The sequence below is a fragment of the Pseudonaja textilis genome, chromosome 8 (genome assembly GCF_049901715.1).
Source record: "Pseudonaja textilis isolate UNSWEBS1 chromosome 8, rPseTex1.2, whole genome shotgun sequence".
In the NCBI taxonomy this organism is placed as follows: domain Eukaryota; kingdom Metazoa; phylum Chordata; class Lepidosauria; order Squamata; family Elapidae; genus Pseudonaja; species Pseudonaja textilis.
In genome coordinates, this window is record NC_141997.1 from 1,457,813 (window position 1) to 1,477,158 (window position 19,346).

Below are 19,346 nucleotides of genomic sequence, written 5' to 3' on the forward strand. Positions count from 1 at the left end.
AATCATCCTATATACCTACAGAACAAATGGTCATCCAGAAAATATGTGACTGTGCAGAAATGGACAATTTAACCATAGCACTTAAAAATAAAGAGTCTTCAGCATTTTATGATAATTGGAATGCGTGGTATAATTGGTTATCTCAGAGATAAACTGTTCAATGAACTTAAAGAAGAATATATTAAGTTTATGGATAAAGAAAAGGATAGAAAGATTTTGGAATCTATATTAAACCACAACAATTAGATAAAATTTTATTAGGTCAGACAAAAAATATATAACAAAATTTTACAATTGCTCGATTAGAGATAGCATAGAGGAAGAAGTAATTAAAGGTAATAATAGCTTGGAGTAGAAATATAGGATGCAGCATTACTTTAACAGAAATGGAAGCACTGGAAGTGCAAAAGAAATATGGAACATTCTACCACATGTGGTGGTCCTGTACAAGCCAAGGAATGCTGGCGCAGAATTAAAAAATGGTTGGAGGAAATTATGACTGAATAGATTGAACTCAAAAGAATTAACTATTAGGGATATTCAATAGATAAAGTTTCCAAAAAAGTCAAATACATAATATTACATATACACTGACAGCAGCTAGATTGGCCTTTGCACAATGCTGGAAACAACCTTATACTCAACAGAGGAAATGATTATTCAGAAAATAGTTGTACAAAGTGTATAAATAAGGAACCACCAACTGTCAAAAATGGAATTTTTTTAAATTCGCTTTTCTTGTTTTTCTATGTTGTGTATGTGTGTTGTTCATTTATTTTAATTGTAAAATCAACTAACATTTATTAACAAAAAAAAAATTTATGGAGAAAGAATTGGAATTCTCCTTTAAAGAGAATAAAAAAGAAGATACCTTGCTACAAAAATGTATGGGATACTGTAAGGCATATATCAGAGGACTGACAATACCATACACAGGAAAAAGGAATAAAAAAAGAAATAAGCACAAAAGAAATTAAGGAAGATGATTAGAAAAGACTAGAGAGATGGAATTACAGAAAGACCCACAGAAAAAGAACATAAAATACCAAATGGGGCTTAATAAACATAAAATGTATCTACTGGAAAAAGATGAATTAGCATAAAAAAATTAAAAGCTGCAAACAAAAGTTTAAAAATGCAAATAAGCCAGGAAGATGGGTGGCATACAAACTGAAAAAGAAAAAAAAGCAGATTCTTCAACTAATAGATGACGAGGAAGCTCCACACTACAGTAATGATGAGAAAAGAAAATAATACAAAAATATTATGAAAAATTATACGATAGACAATTTTAGAACATAAAATCAAACAATACGTACAAAAGCAGAACTACCACCAATACTAGAGACAATAAAAACAGCATTAGAAGAAAGGATAACAATGATGGAACTGATTGAAGCAATTAAAGACAAAGTAATGGTAAGACACCAGACCCAGATGGAGTACCAGCAGAATTATATAGAGACTTGCAAGAATCTTGGAGCATCCCGATGTTGGAAGTGTTTAATGTTTTGCTTGAAGCTAAGATACCAAACTCTTGGACGTGAGCATATATTACTCTCATACCAAAAGAGAATTCAGACTTACAACAGATTAAAAACTATAGACTGATCACTATTGAATGCGGACTATAAAATATTTGCATCAATAATAGCAGAAAGATTGAAGGGTTTTTAAAATCAATTTATACACCCAGACCAAAAATGGTTTTCTACCTGAAGAGACAGATCAAAGGCAATATGAGATTAATATTGGGCACGTTGGAATATTATGAAGTACACACGGAAAAGCAAATGGCATTGATCTTTCTAGACACACAGAGGCCTTTGGCAACATGAGCTGGCATTTCATGTTGGCACAACTAAAAGAAATGGACTTTGGGATGAGATTTATCAATATATCATAAACAAACTGCAAAAGTGGTGGTAAATGGTGATATGACAGAAAATGTGAATATTTAGAAGGGTACAAGACAGGCATGCCCCTGTCACCATTGTTATTTGTTCTGACCTTGGAAAGTACTAAATAGAAATATTTGACAGGCTAGAGAGATAAAGGAAATAGAATAAAAAAGGAAGAGTATAAACTACAGGCATTTGCAGATAGTTTTATCTTAGAAGATCCATTGGAAATGGTACCCAAACTACAGAAGAATATGGTGAAGTGGCAGGATTGAAAATGAATAGAGAAAAAAACTAAAATGGTAGTGAAGAATATCACAGATATAAAAAAAGAAGAATTAACTAAGAAAATAAAATACTTGGGAATAACAGCTAGATATGTAATGATTAAGGAAGATAATTATCAGAAACTATTGCAACAAATCACGATAGATTTGGAAAAGTGGAAAGGCCTGCAATTACATTTATAGGAAGAGTAGCAACAATTAAAATAAAAGTTAAACTGATAAAAGTTGGGAGAAAATATTTTGAGGACCTTAATAAAATAATATTGAAATTTATCTGGCAAGGGAAAAAAGCAAGAATAAACTTTAAAATGTTACAGGACGCAAAAACAAGAGGGTTTTGGACTACCTAACCGGGAACTATATCACCAAGCAGTGGCATTATTGTGGAGCACAATTCCCTGAAGACAATTGGAGCGCCAAGCCGGAGGGCAGCCAGAGCACTCCTTCTCCACAGCCTTTCAAGCCCTGGAGGAGCCCTGCAGCCTTTCAAGCCCCGTGCCCCGGAAGAGAAGCAATTCCCTGAACTGGAGCGCCAAGCTGGAGCACAGCCCAGCGCTCCTTCCTGTAGCCTTCAAGCCCCAGTGGAGCACCACAGCCTTCCAAGACCGGCTGAGCCCTGCAGACTTCAAGCCCAGGCAGGCACAATTCCCCAGAGGCAAGCGGGCGCCAAGAGGAACTCAAGGAATCATCCCCACAGCCTATAAATTAAAAAATAATACCTCACAAGGAAACAACCTAAATTCAAAAATACTCTACAAGGAAACAATCTGCTAGAAATACAAACAAGTGAAGTATTCACATACTCACAAAATAAAATAAAACTCCAAGGGCCAAAACAAAAACAACAAAAAAGAAAAACAGAGAACAAAGGCGAAACCCTTTCACTCCTTACTTGGACGCCATTAAAATAAAAACAAACAAACCATGTGGCTCAGAGGAAAACCCAAGTAGAAGACCTTTCACTACTAACATTCAGTACTTCATTACCTCCATTATTCCCTCCATTACCTCACTATCTCAAGACCTATATCTTTGATTAGATAATGATTTGATAATATATCATTGGTTTGTCATTGGTTTAACCATTGATAATGGTTTGTCTAAAATAATTGATTTATCAAATAATTGATTGGTGTAACAATTTAATTAGTTAATTAACAACTGATTGCTGATTACTGATTTATTGATTAGTCTAATTCATTGATAGTGATTTACTACTGTATCATTGATTGTCTAGTTGATTGATTAGTAATCTATATATTTAATTGATCACAGTGATCTATTAATTTTAAATTTTGTTTTAATTACTGACGTGATCTGATTTGATTAGTAACATTTATTAATTAATTGATTGCCTATTAGCAACATTTATTAATTGGTTGCCTATCATACTGAATAGTTATTGTTAAATATTAGTGTGGCATTGATTACCAACAAATTAAAAAATGACTACTAACAAATAAGTACTCAGTTATACAATTATAACTTTTAAAAAGCCAATTATGATCTCATAGACACTGACCTTTCATCTCTTGATTGGCAAATCCTATTCACTGGCTGCAATACTGTCAAAAACCAGTACAACCCCAAAACTCCCTTTGGCAGAAAAACAAAACTGGCAAGTAGCCAACTTTAAAAGCCACTACAAAAACTTATACCACCAGATAAAGACTGAATGCACCAATTATCACATCAAACAAGAGGAAAGCCTTCTGCGCACAAAATCCCCATGCCACCAGACTTGAAATTTTAGGCTTCGACAAGTTAGAACTATGACAACTTCGGTCTGACCTAAGCATAGTACACAAAATTATCCATTGTAATGTCCTACCCATCAATGTCTACTTCAACTTCAACCACAACAATACATGGGCACATAATATATACAAATTCAAGGTAAACAGCACCAAACTTGATTGCAGGAACTACAATTTCAGCAACAGAGTGGTCAATGCCTGCCTGGAATACTCTACCTGACTCTGTGATTTCTTCCCCAAATCCCCAAAACCTTAGACTGTACTGCTGACCTCAGCCCATTTCTTTTTTTAAAAAAAAATATAGTTTATTAATTTTACAATTAAAACCAACTGACAATACATACACAAATAAACTGAAGAAAGGAAAGGGGGAAAGGAAAACAAAAAAGGAAAAATTTAGAGAAGAGAAAGAAAGGGAAATAGAGAGAAAAAGAACAAGAAGAGAAAGGAAAAAAAAGGAAAAGAAGTAAGTTAAAAGCATTCTTATTTTTTACAGTTTGCAAGGTCTTTTTTCCTTAACCTTAATTTGTGTCATGTTCACACACCTGTTCTTTGCTTATATCGCTGCCTCATTGTTGTAAGTTAATATTTTTCTCTTATGCCTTATAAAATATAATTTATCTTTGGTCAATCTAATTATACCAACATTCCCAGCTAACATAATATAGTGAAGTATCTTTGTTTTTTAGTGCCAGAGCCGGTTTGTCCATTTCTGCACATTTTGAAATTTTTTCAATAATCATTTCATCTGATGGAATTTGATGTTGTTTCCAGTATTGAGCGAAAGCTAATCTGGCCGCTGTTAGGATGTGTACTGTTATGTATTTGGCTTTTTTTGGAAATTGGTTTATCAAAAATCCCTAGCAGGAAGGACTCTGGTTTGTATTTGATCTGCTCTTTGGTAATTTCTTCCAACCAAGTTTTGATTTTATTCCAGTACTTTTGGGTTTCTGTACAAGTCCACCACATATGGAAAAATGTTCCTTCTTTTTTCCTGCACTTCCAGCAATGCGGACTCGTATTAGGGTGAATCTTCGCTAATCTTGAAGGGGAAAAGTGCCATCAATAAAACATTTTGTAAAGGTTTTCCTTATATGCTGCTGATTTGGTGATCTTATTATTTCTGCCCCAGACTTTCTCCCATTCCGCTAAAGTGATGCTGCGCCCTACGTTCTTACTCCAAGCAATCATATTTCCTTTTATGATTTCTTCTTCCAATTCTGTTTCTAATAAGTAATTATAGAATTTTGTTATGTTTTTTTTATCTGGTCCTAATAAAATTTTATCTAATTGTTGAAGTTTATTATTAATTACGAATTCTTTCTTGTCTTGTTTGTATCTACTTTGGAACTGGAGGTAGACCCATTGATCAATTTTTTGTCCTTGCTCCTGGAGTTCCTGCCTCGGTTTCAAATTTCCTTGTGGGTTCAATAGATCTTTGTATTTAATCATTTTGGTAATCTCCAAATTGTTTGGGTGAATCATCACCTCCATAGTTGAAATCCATATTGGTACTTTTGTATAATGTTTTTTCTGTATTTTCTTCCAAATTGTTAATAGTGCGTCTCTGATTAAGTGTCTATGAAAATATTTTTGACTGGTTTTCCCTACATCCCATAAAAAGGAATGCCATCCCCTTTGTAAATCACGGCCTTCTAGGAATAATATTCTTTTGTTGGATAAGTTCACCCAATCCTTCAGCCAAACCAATGAGGTAGCCATATGGTATAACTCCCAGTTTGGGAATGCTAACCCTCCCCTGCTCTTCATATCCTGCATTGCTTTAACGTTTATTCTGGGTTTTTTCCCCTGCCAAATGAATTTCAGGGTTATTCTCTTGAGTTCTTCAAAGAACTTTTTGTGCAATTTAATTGGGATCGTTTGGAATAGGTACAAGAATTTGGGGAGAATGTTCATTTTAATGGTGGCGATCCGACCTAGTAGTGAAATTTGAAGTTTGCCCCATGATTCTAAATCTTTCTTTACCGGATGTATCAATTTATCATAATTGTTTTCTTTAAGTGTCTTACAGTGTGGTGTTAGCCAAATTCCTAAATATTTCACTTTCTTTGTCACTTGTATATGCATTGTTTCTTCTAGTTCTATTTTCTGTTTTTCTGTTAGATTTTTAGTCATTAATTTGGTTTTTTTTCTATTTATTTTAAGCCCTGCTACTGCTCCAAATTTCTCCAATTCACTCATCAGATTTAGACCCTGTCTATTGGTTCTTCGATAAAGAAAATCATATCATCCGCAAATGCTTGCAATTTATATTCCTCTTTCTTAACCGTTAATCCCTTTATATCTGAATTCCGCCTGATTCGCATTAGTAATGTCTCTAATGCTAATATGAAGAGCAGGGGAGAGAGTGGGCAGCCCTGTCTCACTCCTTTTTCTATCTTTATTGGGCAAGTACATTCCCCATTTATTATTATATTAGCTTGTTGTGTGTCATATATAGTTGTTATGATATAAATTATAAATTTTTTGAATTAAGAATTGCCAATTTAGATTATCGAAAGCCTTCTCTGTGTCTATGAACATCAGTGCTACTTGTTTTTCAGGGTGGGCTTCATAAAATTCTAGTGCGTCTAATATTATTCTTAAGTTGTTTTTTATTTGCCTAGTTGGGAGAAATCCATTTTGATCTTCGTGTATATACAAATTTAACATTCTCTTTAGTCTGTTTGCTATAATAGAGGTGAATATTTTATAATCAGTATTTAAGAGTGAAATCGGCCTGTAATTATTTATATATCTGGGATCTGTATCCTCCTTCGGGATCAGCGAGATCAACGCCCCCCTCCACGAGTCCGGCATCCTGGCTGCCAATAAAACATCATAAAAAACTTCCACCATAAGTGGTCCAATTTGTTCTACTATTACCTTGTACAGCTCCCCTGGAATCCCATCAGGGCCTGGAGTTTTGTTATTTTTCTGGTTCTTGATTGCTGATTTCAATTCCGCTTCAGTGATATCTTTATTCAGTAGTTCTACCATTTCTTCCTCAATTACCTTGTCCGTTACTTCGTCTAAGTAATTTCTTTTTCTATCCTCACTAATGTCTTCTTTTTTATATAGATCTTCAAAGTATTTATGAGTGATTTCTTGTTTCCATTCTATTTCTTGATATATGTCTCCCTTACTATCAATTAATTGATATATCAATCTCTTTTCTTTCTTTTTTTTAACTTGTAAGATAGCCATCTTCCTGGCTTGTTGGCATGTTCAAAATAGGTTTGTCTAGTCAAATTCAAATTCATGGTCATTTTCTCTTGTTCAATGAAATTCAATTTGTGTTTAACTAATCTTATCTGATTTTGCAATTTTAAATCTTTTGGGCTATTCTGTAGAAGGGTTTCTAGCTCCTTAATTCTTTGCTGTAATTTGTTTTGTTGGGAATATTTTTCCTTGTTTCTCTTGGCATTATAAGAGATTGCTGTACCTCTTATTACCGCCTTCATTGTGTCCCAAATATTTTGTTTCGTGGTTTCTCCATTATCGTTTTCTGTTATAAAAAAATTTAATTCCTCCTTTAATTTATTAATGTATTCTTTCTCTCTTATTAAGTGAGTATTTAGCGTCCATCTTTTCTTTGGTTTTGCCCTGCCCTTCCATATTATCTGAATTGGGTTATGATCTGCCCATTCGTTAGGCAAAATTTCCACTTCTTTTGTCTTGTTTGCTATTTCCCCATTCATCCATGCCATGTCTATCCTTGTCCATATTTGGTGGGGATTTGAATAGAATGTAAATTGTTTTTTTTCAGGGTGTAATCTTCGCCATATATCTGTCAAATTTAGTTCTTTCATCATTTCCCTACAGATCTTAGAGAGCTCTCTCTTCCCCTTTTTATTCTTTCTGCCATCACTGTGGTCTTTTTGAAATTCAGCAATAGAGTTGAAGTCTCCAATAATGCAAATGTTTCTCTTTTGCAATTCAACCAATTTTCTATATAGGTGTTTAAAAAACTCCTTTTGATCTCCATTTGGGGCATAAATTACTACTAAGAGAATTGGGATGTTATTAATCCAAATCTGCAAACCCAGAGTCCTTCCTTCCGAATTCCGACCATATTAGCTCTGACTTCAGATCTTCTTTCACATATACTGCAATTCCCTTCTTTTTCTCCTCATCCGCTGGTGTGATAAATAACTTTCCTAATTTCGGGCATTCTAAATATTTTTCATCCTTCTTCTTTATATGCGTTTCTTGTAGGCATATTATATTGGCATTTTGTTGGATTAATTTGGTTAATATCCTTTTTCTTTTATTTGTCTAATTTAAACCGTTTATGTTTATTGATAGTAGTTTTTTTCCTTCTCCCATCTATTCAGTTCTGTTTCGCTCTTTGACGTGTAACAATTCCTCTCTCTTCTTGCGCTTGTGTTTGTGTGGTTCCTTCTATCTTTTGTTGTAAATGAGTATTCTCTTGGTTCCCTGCAGTTCCAGTACTATTTTTGTATCCACCAAGTTCTTCTTGAGAATTGTTTCCAATTCCTCCCTACTACTTTGCTCCCGTGGGCCCACCATCCGTTTGTAAAAATCCTGAGCTTTTTCCATAGTGTCTATTTTGATTTCCCTCTCTTTCCATGACACTAGCATCCCTTCTGGAATAAGCCATTTGAATGTAATTCTTTTCTGGTTTAGGTAGGCTGCCAGAAACTTGTAATCACGCCTTTGTTCCCTTACTCTCCTTGGTATCTGTTTAAGGATCACAATTTCTTTGTCTTTGTACGTTATTGTTTTATCTCTAGAGGTTCTATATATCATATCTCGGACACATCTTCTAGTGAATCATATGTGGACTTCCCTAGAGCATTTGTGGTGTCTTGCATAGTTTGTATTGACCTGGTAAACTTCATCAAACTCTTTTTGAATGTCATCTTTATCCATCTTCAATAGACCGGCCAGAATCTCTGCCATCAAATATTCCAGGTCTTCCTCTTTGGATTCTGCCACATTTTGAAATCTTAAGTAGGTTGTTGCCTTGTCCATCTCTAGGAGGACCAATGAGTCCACCATTTCTTTGCTCGTGTTTTTAAGATCTTCATCCACTCTTTCTAATTCTCTTTCCATTCTTTCCATTCTTTTCTCTACCTCTTTTATTATAACTTCATTTTTCTCCAAGGCCTGCTGCAATACTCCCACTTTGTCCTCTACTTTGAAGATGTCCGCCTTCATTTCTGCCTTTAGTTTCCCCATCTCTTCCTTCAGATCATTAATATCTGCTCTTGTTTCACTGTGATTTTTAATCATTGTTTCTTGCAGTCTTGTCAGTGAGTCCTGTAAGGATAGAAACATTGCTTGGATGTTAGCATTCGAAATGCTAGTTTGCTTCTCTATTGGTAGTGTTTCCTCTATTGTTTTTTGTGCCATAGGTGAAGTCATTGCCAAGGTGGTTGTTATTGTAGGGTTGACCTTTCTGCCGGATTTCAGTGCTGTAGTGGTTGTAGAAGTCATTTCCTTTATAATTTTTGTTGTTGTTGTACAATGTTAAATATATTGTTCCAATTTGGCATTCAGTATTCTTAACTCTGTTACTAATATTAACCAAGATCTATCAATCTATTAAATAACTATATTCTCAACTAATTGGTAAGAGGTATATGTATTTCTCTGATTAAACTTAAATATAAAGCAACCTTAACTACAAAATATATTACCTTCATAAATATAGTAACACCATAAATTATAATATTAATCTAGAAAGCTCTAAAGTTGTTAAATAACTTATACTTAATGTTCTTACTATCTCCCCTATATTCCCATTCAAAATATAACAATCCCTATTGCTATTAACTTAACTAGATTAATTAATCCAATATTTTAACAATCTTATATTTCTTTACTGGATCTGCATATTTATCGAAAAAAAGACAGAAGAAAAGCAAGCATATTTCAAGAAAACATAACACCAACTAATAGAAAAGAAAGGAGTCTATTTTAAGTAAATATATACACAAAGAAGAGAGTAAAAGGAAAGGAAAGGGGAGATTCTAGAAATAAGAGTTTTTAGTTTTCACTTTACAATTTGGGAGCTTTCACTTCGAGCACACCGGAAGTGGGGGATGAAAATTTGCTGAGTAACAGCTACCATTAAGCAAATTTTCCACTCATTCAGAGGCTTCCAATTTTACTTGTGTTTTAGTGTTCCTTAATTCGCTTGATCTGATTTCCTTCAAATAGAGAAAGGAAACTATCTCCTCCAATAGAACAATGTTCTCAAGTTTCCCAAAGCTTGTAGAATAAATTGTGTCAGTTCAGTCAGTTAAATCTGTTACTTTGTTGTAGCCACTTCAGCGTTTTAAATACTGCCTATGGCTCCGCTCTGTCTCCCCCCCACTCAGCTTCGTTCTTCTTCTGGCTCCGGTTTGGTAACGTCTGTTCAAATGCAAATGGTAGCTAAATCTCTCCAATCACTCCCTGGTGATGGTCTTCTGAATTCCTCTTTAAATCTTTATTGTCTCCGTCTCTCTTCTGTCTGCCGAGCCCCTTCACTTTCACTTGTCATGTTAGCTTTTAGCTGCTTTCTCTTAGGGCTCCAGGCAGACATTCATACAGTGTATGACAGCCTAAAGTCAATCTGTACTCTTCCAATTTTCCTCTCTGCCGCTAACTTTTATCACCGCTCTCTTTCCCAACAAGCTTGCAAACTGTCACTCACTCTTTCCTTCACACGCAGCCTGGACTTCGGAGCCTCCATTGACAGGGGGCTGTTCTTGAACATTGGGCTCTGGAGGGCTTCCTCTTCATTGCAGGGGGGTTGCCTTCCCCACACTACTGTCCGAGGTTCCCCCACACCGGCACGAGTCTCTCCAAGACTCGAGCACCCCAAAAGATCACACCAAACTCAAGAAGAGGATAGTGGCTTTTAAAGTTGGCTACTTGCCAGTTTTGTTTTTCTGCCAAAGGGAGTTTTGGGGTTGTACTGGTTTTTGACAGTATTGCAGCCAGTGAATAGGATTTGCCAATCAAGAGATGAAAGGTCAGTGTCTATGAGATCATAATTGGCTTTTTAAAAGTTATAATTGTATAACTGAGTACTTATTTGTTAGTAGTCATTTTTTAATTTGTTGGTAATCAATGCCACACTAATATTTAACAATAACTATTCAGTATGATAGGCAACCAATTAATAAATGTTGCTAATAGGCAATCAATTAATTAATAAATGTTACTAATCAAATCAGATCACGTCAGTAATTAAAACAAAATTTAAAATTAATAGATCACTGTGATCAATTAAATATATAGATTACTAATCAATCAACTAGACAATCAATGATACAGTAGTAAATCACTATCAATGAATTAGACTAATCAATAAATCAGTAATCAGCAATCAGTTGTTAATTAACTAATTAAATTGTTACACCAATCAATTATTTGATAAATCAATTATTTTAGACAAACCATTATCAATGGTTAAACCAATGACAAACCAATGATATATTATCAAATCATTATCTAATCAAAGATATAGGTCTTGAGATAGTGAGGTAATGGAGGGAATAATGGAGGTAATGAAGTACTGAATGTTAGTAGTGAAAGGTCTTCTACTTGGGTTTTCCTCTGAGCCACATGGTTTGTTTGTTTTTATTTTAATGGCGTCCAAGTAAGGAGTGAAAGGGTTTCGCCTTTGTTCTCTGTTTTTCTTTTTTTGTTGTTTTTGTTTTGGCCCTTGGAGTTTTATTTTATTTTGTGAGTATGTGAATACTTCACTTGTTTGTATTTCTAGCAGATTGTTTCCTTGTGAGGTAGAGTATTTTTTGAATTTAGGTTGTTTCCTTGTGAGGTATTATTTTTTAATTTATAGGCTGTGGGGGGATGATTCCTTGAGTTCCTCTTGGCGTTCCGCTTGCCTCTGGGGAATTGTGCTCTGCCTGGGCTTGGAAGTCTGCAGGGCTCAGCCGGGTCTTGGAAGGCTGTGGTGCTCCACTGGGGCTTGGAAGGCTACAGGGAAGGAGCGCTCGGGCTGTGCTCCAGCTTGGCGCTCCAGTTCAGGGAATTGCTCTCTTCCGGGGCACGGGGCTTGAAAGGCTGCAGGGCTCCTCCAGGGCTTGAAAGGCTGTGGAGAAGGAGTGCTCTGGCTGCCCTCCGGCTTGGCGCTCCAATTGTCTTCAGGGAATTGTGCTCCACAATAATGCCACTGCTTGGTGATATAGTTCCCGGTTAGGTAGTCCAAAAACCCCTCTTGTTTTTGCGTCCTGTAACATTTTAAAGTTTATTCTTGCTTTTTTCCCTTGCCAGATAAATTTCAATATTATTTTATTAAGGTCCTCAAAATATTTTCTCCCAACTTTATCAGTTTAACTTTTATTTTAATTGTTGCTACTCTTCCTATAAATGATAATTGCAGGCCTTTCCACTTTTCCAAATCTATCGTGATTTGTTGCAATAGTTTCTGATAATTATCTTCCTTAATCATTACATATCTAGCTGTTAACAGAATTCCCAAGTATTTTATTTTCTTAGTAATCTGAATATCCAATCTCTTTGTTAATTCTTCTTTTTTTATCTGTGATATTCTTCACTACCATTTTAGTTTTTTCTCTATTCATTTTCAATCCTGCCACTTCACCATATTCTTCTGTTTTCCCTAATAGTTTGGGTACCATTTCCAATGGATCTTCTAAGATAAAACTAAATCATCTGCAAATGCCTGTAGTTTATACTCTTCCTTTTTTATTTCTATTTCCTTTATCTCTCTAGCCTGTCAAATATTTCTATTTAGTACTTCCAAGGTCAGAACAAATAACAATGGTGACAGGGGGCATGCCTGTCTTGTACCCTTCTAAATATTCACATTTTCTGTCATATCACCATTTACCACCACTTTTGCAGTTTGTTTATGATATATTGATAAATCTCATCCCAAAGTCCATTTCTTTTAGTTGTGCCAACATGAAATGCCAGCTCATGTTGCCAAAGGCCTTCTGTGTGTCTAGAAAGATCAATGCCATTTGCTTTTCCGTGTGTACTTCATAATATTCCAACGTGCCCAATATTAATCTCATATTGCCTTTGATCTGTCTCTTCAGGTAGAAAACCATTTTGGTCTGGGTGTATAAATTGATTTTAAAAACCCTTCAATCTTTCTGCTATTATTGATGCAAATATTTTATAGTCCGCATTCAATAGTGATCAGTCTATAGTTTTTAATCTGTTGTAAGTCTGAATTCTCTTTTGGTATGAGAGTAATATATGCTTCCGTCCAAGAGTTTGGTATCTTTGCTTCAAGCAAAACATTAAACACTTCCAACATCGGGATGCTCCAAGATTCTTGCAAGTCTCTATATAATTCTGCTGGTACTCCATCTGGGTCTGGTGTCTTACCATTACTTTGTCTTTAATTGCTTCAATCAGTTCCATCATTGTTATCCTTTCTTCTAATGCTGTTTTTATTGTCTCTAGTATTGGTGGTAGTTCTGCTTTTTGTACGTATTGTTTGATTTTATGTTCTAAAATTGTCTATCGTATAATTTTTCATAATATTTTTGTATTATTTTCTTTTTCTCATCATTACTGTAGTGTGGAGCTTCCTCGTCATCTATTAGTTGAAGAATCTGCTTTTTTTTTCTTTTTTCAGTTTGTATGCCACCCATCTTCCTGGCTTATTTGCATTTTTAAACTTTTGTTTGCAGCTTTTAATTTTTTTATGCTAATTCATCTTTTTCCAGTAGATACATTTTATGTTTATTAAGCCCCATTTGGTATTTTATGTTCTTTTTCTGTGGGTCTTTCTGTAATTCCATCTCTAGTCTTTTCTAATCATCTTCCAATTTCTTTTGTGCTTATTTCTTTTTTTATTCCTTTTTCCTGTGTATGGTATTGTCAGTCCTCTGATATATGCCTTTACAGTATCCCATACGTTTTGTAGCAAGGTATCTTCTTTTTTATTCTCTTTAAAGGAGAATTCCAATTCTTTCTCCATAAATTTTTTTTTGTTAATAAATGTTATTGATTTTACAATTAAAATAAATGAACAACACACATACACAACATAGAAAAACAAGAAAAGCGAATTTAAAAAAAATTCCATTTTTGACAGTTGGTGGTTCCTTATTTATACCTTTGATGGTGTCATATTTACACTTAAGCTTTAGTGCAAGTATATAATTACTACAATAATAGCTTATCCTTTACAGTTTAATGTTATTTATTATTATATAATCTATCTTCATTCTACCCTTTCATACCAACAGTTCCAACTCTTATAGTATTCTGATGTTTCTTTGTCTCTAAGTGCTAAGGTCAATTTATCCATTTCTGCACAACTATTTTCTGAATAATCATTTCCTCTGTTGGAGTATAAGGTTGTTTCCAGCATTGTGCAAAGGCCAATCTAGCTGCTGTCAGTATATGTAATATTATGTATTTGACTTTTTTTGGAAACTGTCTATTGAATATCCCTAATAGGAAGAATTCTGGTTTGAGTTCAATCTATTCAGTCATAATTTCCTCCAACCATTTTTTTAATTCTGCGCCAGTATCTTTGGGCTTCTGTACAGGACCACCACATGTGGTAGAATGTTCCATATTTCTTTTTGCACTTCCAGCAGTTTGGATTCATGTTGGGGGACATCTTTGCTAGTCTCAAAGAAGGGAGGTGCCATCTGTAGATCATTTTATGAGCATTTTCTTTGTATGTTGCCGATTTTGTAATTTTATTATTTCTGGTCCAAATCTTTTCCCATTCTGTTAAAGTAATGCTGCATCCTATATTTCTACTCCAAGCTATCATATTACCTTTAATTACTTCTTCCTCTAGTGCTATCTCTAATCGATAATTGTAAAATTTTGTTATATATTTTTTGTCTGGACCTAATAAAATTTTATCTAATTGTTGTGGTTTAATATAGATTCCAAAATCTTTCTTATCCTTTTCTTATCCATAAACTTAATATATTCTTTCCCTTTAAGTATTGTTTGATTCATTGTCCATTTCAGTTTCTTTTTTGCCCTTTTCATGTAGCTGTTATTGGGTTATGATCTGCCCAGGTACCTATTTCAATGTTTATCTCTTGTGTATTCAGTCTTAGCTCTGTTGATAACCACATCATCTCTATTCTAGACCATGACACATGTCTATGTGAGTAAAATGAATATGTCAAGTCTCTCTCCATACATCCTGGATGCTTAATTCTTCCACCATTCTAAAAAACGCCTTAGGAAGTGTTTTCCTCTCTTTTGTGTTTATATTTCTAGTTTTATAGTCCAGTTCCGGGTCCACAATTGCATTAAAATCACTTATTATACGTATATTCTGAAACTCCAGTTCTATTATCTTCTTGTGCAGTTTATTGTAGAAAACCTCTTGGTTACAGTTTGGTGCATATATTCTACTAAAAGTACCTGTTTATCATTTATTGTTTTCTCCACCATCAAGATTCTCCCTTTCTCATCTGTATAAATTTGCTTGGCATTTATTGTCTTTTATATACAATGCTACCCCTTTTTTACCTTGTTGTTCAAAGGAGGCATATAGCTTCCCAATTTTGAGGTGTTCCAATACTTTATTATGTCACTTTTTGATATGAACTTCTTATAGGCAGATTATATCCAGTTTTAACTTTTCTAATTTGTTAAAAGTTCTTTTCCTTTTTATTACCGAATTCAAACCATTTATGTTTATTGACATTAGTTTTACTTCTTCTTCCATTTTTACTTGTAAATAGGATTTACCATTCTGTCATCCTTATCTCTCTTGTTTCTTTTGTTTTTTCTTCTTCTCTTATGGCTATTGCTTCCTGATCTCTTCCATTTTCTCTTTGTCATATCTCTTTCACTCCGACCACTACTTCCTGATATCTTTCCTCTCTCACTCTCTCTTCCTCTCATGGTCCAAAATAGTGATCGGCCTTCTCTATTGAGTCTAACCTATGTCTCTGTTCCTGCCAAGTTACCAGTATTCCTTCTAGTATCAGCCATCTAAAATTTGCTCCCAGTTTAATTAGATGTTTTGTCAAAAAAGAAATTGAGTCTCTGACTCTTCTCAGTATTTGCTTTAAAACTACTATTTCTTTCCCCTTGTACTTAAAGGGGTCATCTCTCGCCTTCTGCATAATCTCTGTTTTTATTGTTTTGGGGTTTTTTTTTTTGTAAATCTTACATGGACCTTTCTGGGGACCTGTTTCTCATTGCATACCTTGTGTGGACTCTGAAAATCTCATCTATATCTGCCAAAATCTTTTATTTGGTCACCTCCAATGCTCTCACCAATAACCCTGCCATTATCGCCGGCAAGTTCTCTCCCTTTTCTTCTTCTATATTTTGGAATCTCAAATAATAATCTGCTCAATCTATCTCTAACATCACTATTGTTCTCTCTTTATTTCTATCTGCTAATGTCAATGTATAATCAAGCTCTCCCACTCTCTTTTCTGTTAACTCAGTCTTCTCCTCTACTTTTTGTATATGTTGGTCATTTTTCTCCATCGTTTGTTGGAAGTTCTCTATCTTTTCTTCTACTTTCTCTATTTTCCCTTCCATTTTCTCCATTCTTTCTTTCATATCATGATGCATGGGTTGCATCATGGCTTTTAGTTCTGCTTGTGTCAAATTTGCCTTTTCTTGCTGCAATAGAGCATCCAGGGTTCTCTGTCCTGCTGGACTTGAGGTTGTCAATGACATAGCTGAAGATGGTGCCGATGGTATTTTCTTCATTTTCAGATATTTCAGAGTACCTCAATAATTGTAATCCACTAAAGGGCCAAGGTGGCTCCTCTTCTATTTTCTTTCTTCCTCCCATAGGTCCCAGGAATTTGTGGTTCTAGTTATAAAAATTTGTAATCCAAATCTCGAGCCAAGTTTTTATTACTCTTTTGGTCTTTTAGTTTCTTCTTTTCTTCAGGTTCTTCAAACCCTAATCCATTTTATGTTGAAAATATATCCAAAAAGCAAGAATTTTTCTAAAATAATTCAAATAGGCCTACCACACCCAAAAAAACTCACCTACCTTTATATCCAACTCCTTTATATCCAAGGAGTGAGTACATAGAGCACAATGGCAAAAGCCAAAACACAAATTTAAAAAGGAGATATTAGTTTTCTGTCTGCTGTCTTGTTTAAGGTCCAAGAGCTACACTTTCCAAGCAAAAAAGAGCAGGTGAACAAAGAAAACACAGTATCTCAGTGTTTCACTCTCTATTTGAAGTTTTTAATCCAAACAGCAGCTGCTTATCTCTTTATTCTCAAACTCCAAGGTTATATTATTCTGTCCATATTATTCTGTAATTTTCCCCTGTAGTCTTCACTTCTGTCTTTGGATGGCACTGTTGCTCTGCTTTTCCCCTTCTTCCAATATATTGTATAGCCGGTGAAAGTTGTGAAGTAAATAATGAAGTTTTTATATATTGGCAAAAAGAAAAAAAACCAAAAGCTTTTCCAAAGTTTTTACTTAATATTATCTTTGAAAAACCAGTCCAGTTTTCTTAATATAAATTCTTATCAAAAGTCTTTCAATCAACTCTGTGTACTAATAGTGGCACTTTCGCTTTCCTCACAGCTTTTTTCAAGAGGTAGAAAGGAAAAAAAAGGATTCCACCTCCCCTTTTATGCCTCACTCCCTTAGATACAACCAAGGCCCCTCTCTTGTTTTTAGTCAGAATTAATTTGGAAAAATATCTCACCAGCTTGATCATGTTGTCTTCTGCCTTTTCCTCTCTTCCAGTAGCTGTCCCCAGCTTTGTAGTGGCATGCAAGGGCTGCCTTCCCAACTGTCAAGTTCAGGGGCTGTTCTGGGCCGATCAGGGAGATTGCAAACACCTTGTGTTCACCAGAACCTGCTCCCCCCTTCTGTCACTCCTCCAAAATGATTTAGGTCTGTTATAGACCTCCCAGCAGCCTGGGTTTCGACGGTCTCAAGAACCTCCCATGAGACACGTCATCTCACTGCGGTTTCAGCCCTCCCCGTGTTCAGTAACTTGAGATCCAGAATTGGTCTCCACCACCACCCCAGCCCAATTCCTTCTGCACTACAAACAGGATTGAGTAGAAATCTTGTCCCTGTTCATCCTTTGGTACCAATTACCACCTGAATGTCCAGCAGTTGTTGCACTGCTGTTTCTATGATACCCTTTTTGGTTCTGTCTCTTGGTACTGGGCACCTTCTAAAGGAGTTCGGAGGTGTGGAGAGGAATTCCAGAACTAGGCCTTGTTTTATTGTGTCCAGGACCCACTTGTCCATTGTTATTGCTTCCCATCAGTCAGTGAATAGGCCAAGTCTTCCACCGATAGGCGCGCTGTTCCAGTTGTCACTTTGTGTGACAGAAGGGCCTGTTTGTGGGGCCCTTGAATGGTCATCTTCCTTGGAATCATTGACCCCGTCTCTAAATCTGGATATGACTGGTTGCCAGGTTGGCGTCTGTGTGTATGGTCTCTGTGACTGCTGGAAGTGACCGAAGCCCCCCGTGGCTGGAAAGGACTGCCTTCACCTGTATGGTGACAGCCGCTGATTTGCCTGGCCAAATTTCCTATGCAAGATTTTTCTTTTGTCCTTGGTCTTGACCAGTAAGGATTTGATGGCTTCCCTGAATAGCTTGTTCCCTTTAACTGGTGCTGAAGCAAGTTTCCACTTGTGTTTCAAATCCACCTGCCAATAGTGGAGCCAAACCAGTCACCTGACCACCACTGAAACTGTGATAGCCTTGGTAGCATATTTGACACCATTGAGGGTGGCAGCAGCTATCAGCTCCATTGTTGCTCTCAACTTGTTTAAATCCTGTTGTAATTGCAAATCATCAGGTGGCGCCCTTTCCTGCATCTGTTCGAGCCATATCAGAACTGCCCTGCTGAAAAATGAGGCAATTGAGGTTGCCTATACTGCCCATGCAGTAAAGTATATGTATACACTGACTCATTCTCTTCTTCATCAGTTTCTTTCTGTTCCTCCTCCACTGAGGTCAAAGCCTAACTTTGGGTGTATGATCACATTGAATTGGATATCTGGGAACCCAATTCCTCCCATCTCCCTGGCTAGTGAGGGAAGCTGTCTATCTGGACCTTTTGGAGGGTCTGTTCCGCCTTCTTGTCCTCTCCTTTAGACCTTCTTCTGCATCATTGGTCAAGATGATTGCCAATGTAAAAGCTGCCACTGGCCTATCTATTGTTGGAATTTGAATCATTTCAACCAGTTTCACATTGTAATTCTTCCTTTCATTCTTGTCTGGCGTTGGAAAAATCACTGGTCGGTCTAACTGCCCCTCCATGACTTCCTTGAACAGTTCGGGGGAGGGGACCACCTCGCTTTCCATTTTAGTTCTTGCAAAGAGCCTGTCCTTTGTGTCTGGTGACTCTGGAACAGATTTCTCTGTTGCTATGGCAATCCCCAAGCCTGTTGCTGCTTTGGCTTTACCTAGCAGCATCTTAAATAACTGTTGGAGAAACAGGCCTGTAAA

The 19,346-nt window shown here is 35.8% G+C and overlaps 1 protein-coding gene across 7 annotated transcripts in view; it reads left to right on the forward strand.

Moving 5' to 3' along the window:
• DMD (dystrophin) overlaps nucleotides 1-19,346 on the forward strand; it is a 1,342,375-nt gene that overhangs the window by 1,165,942 nt on the left and 157,087 nt on the right. The window lies entirely within an intron of this gene.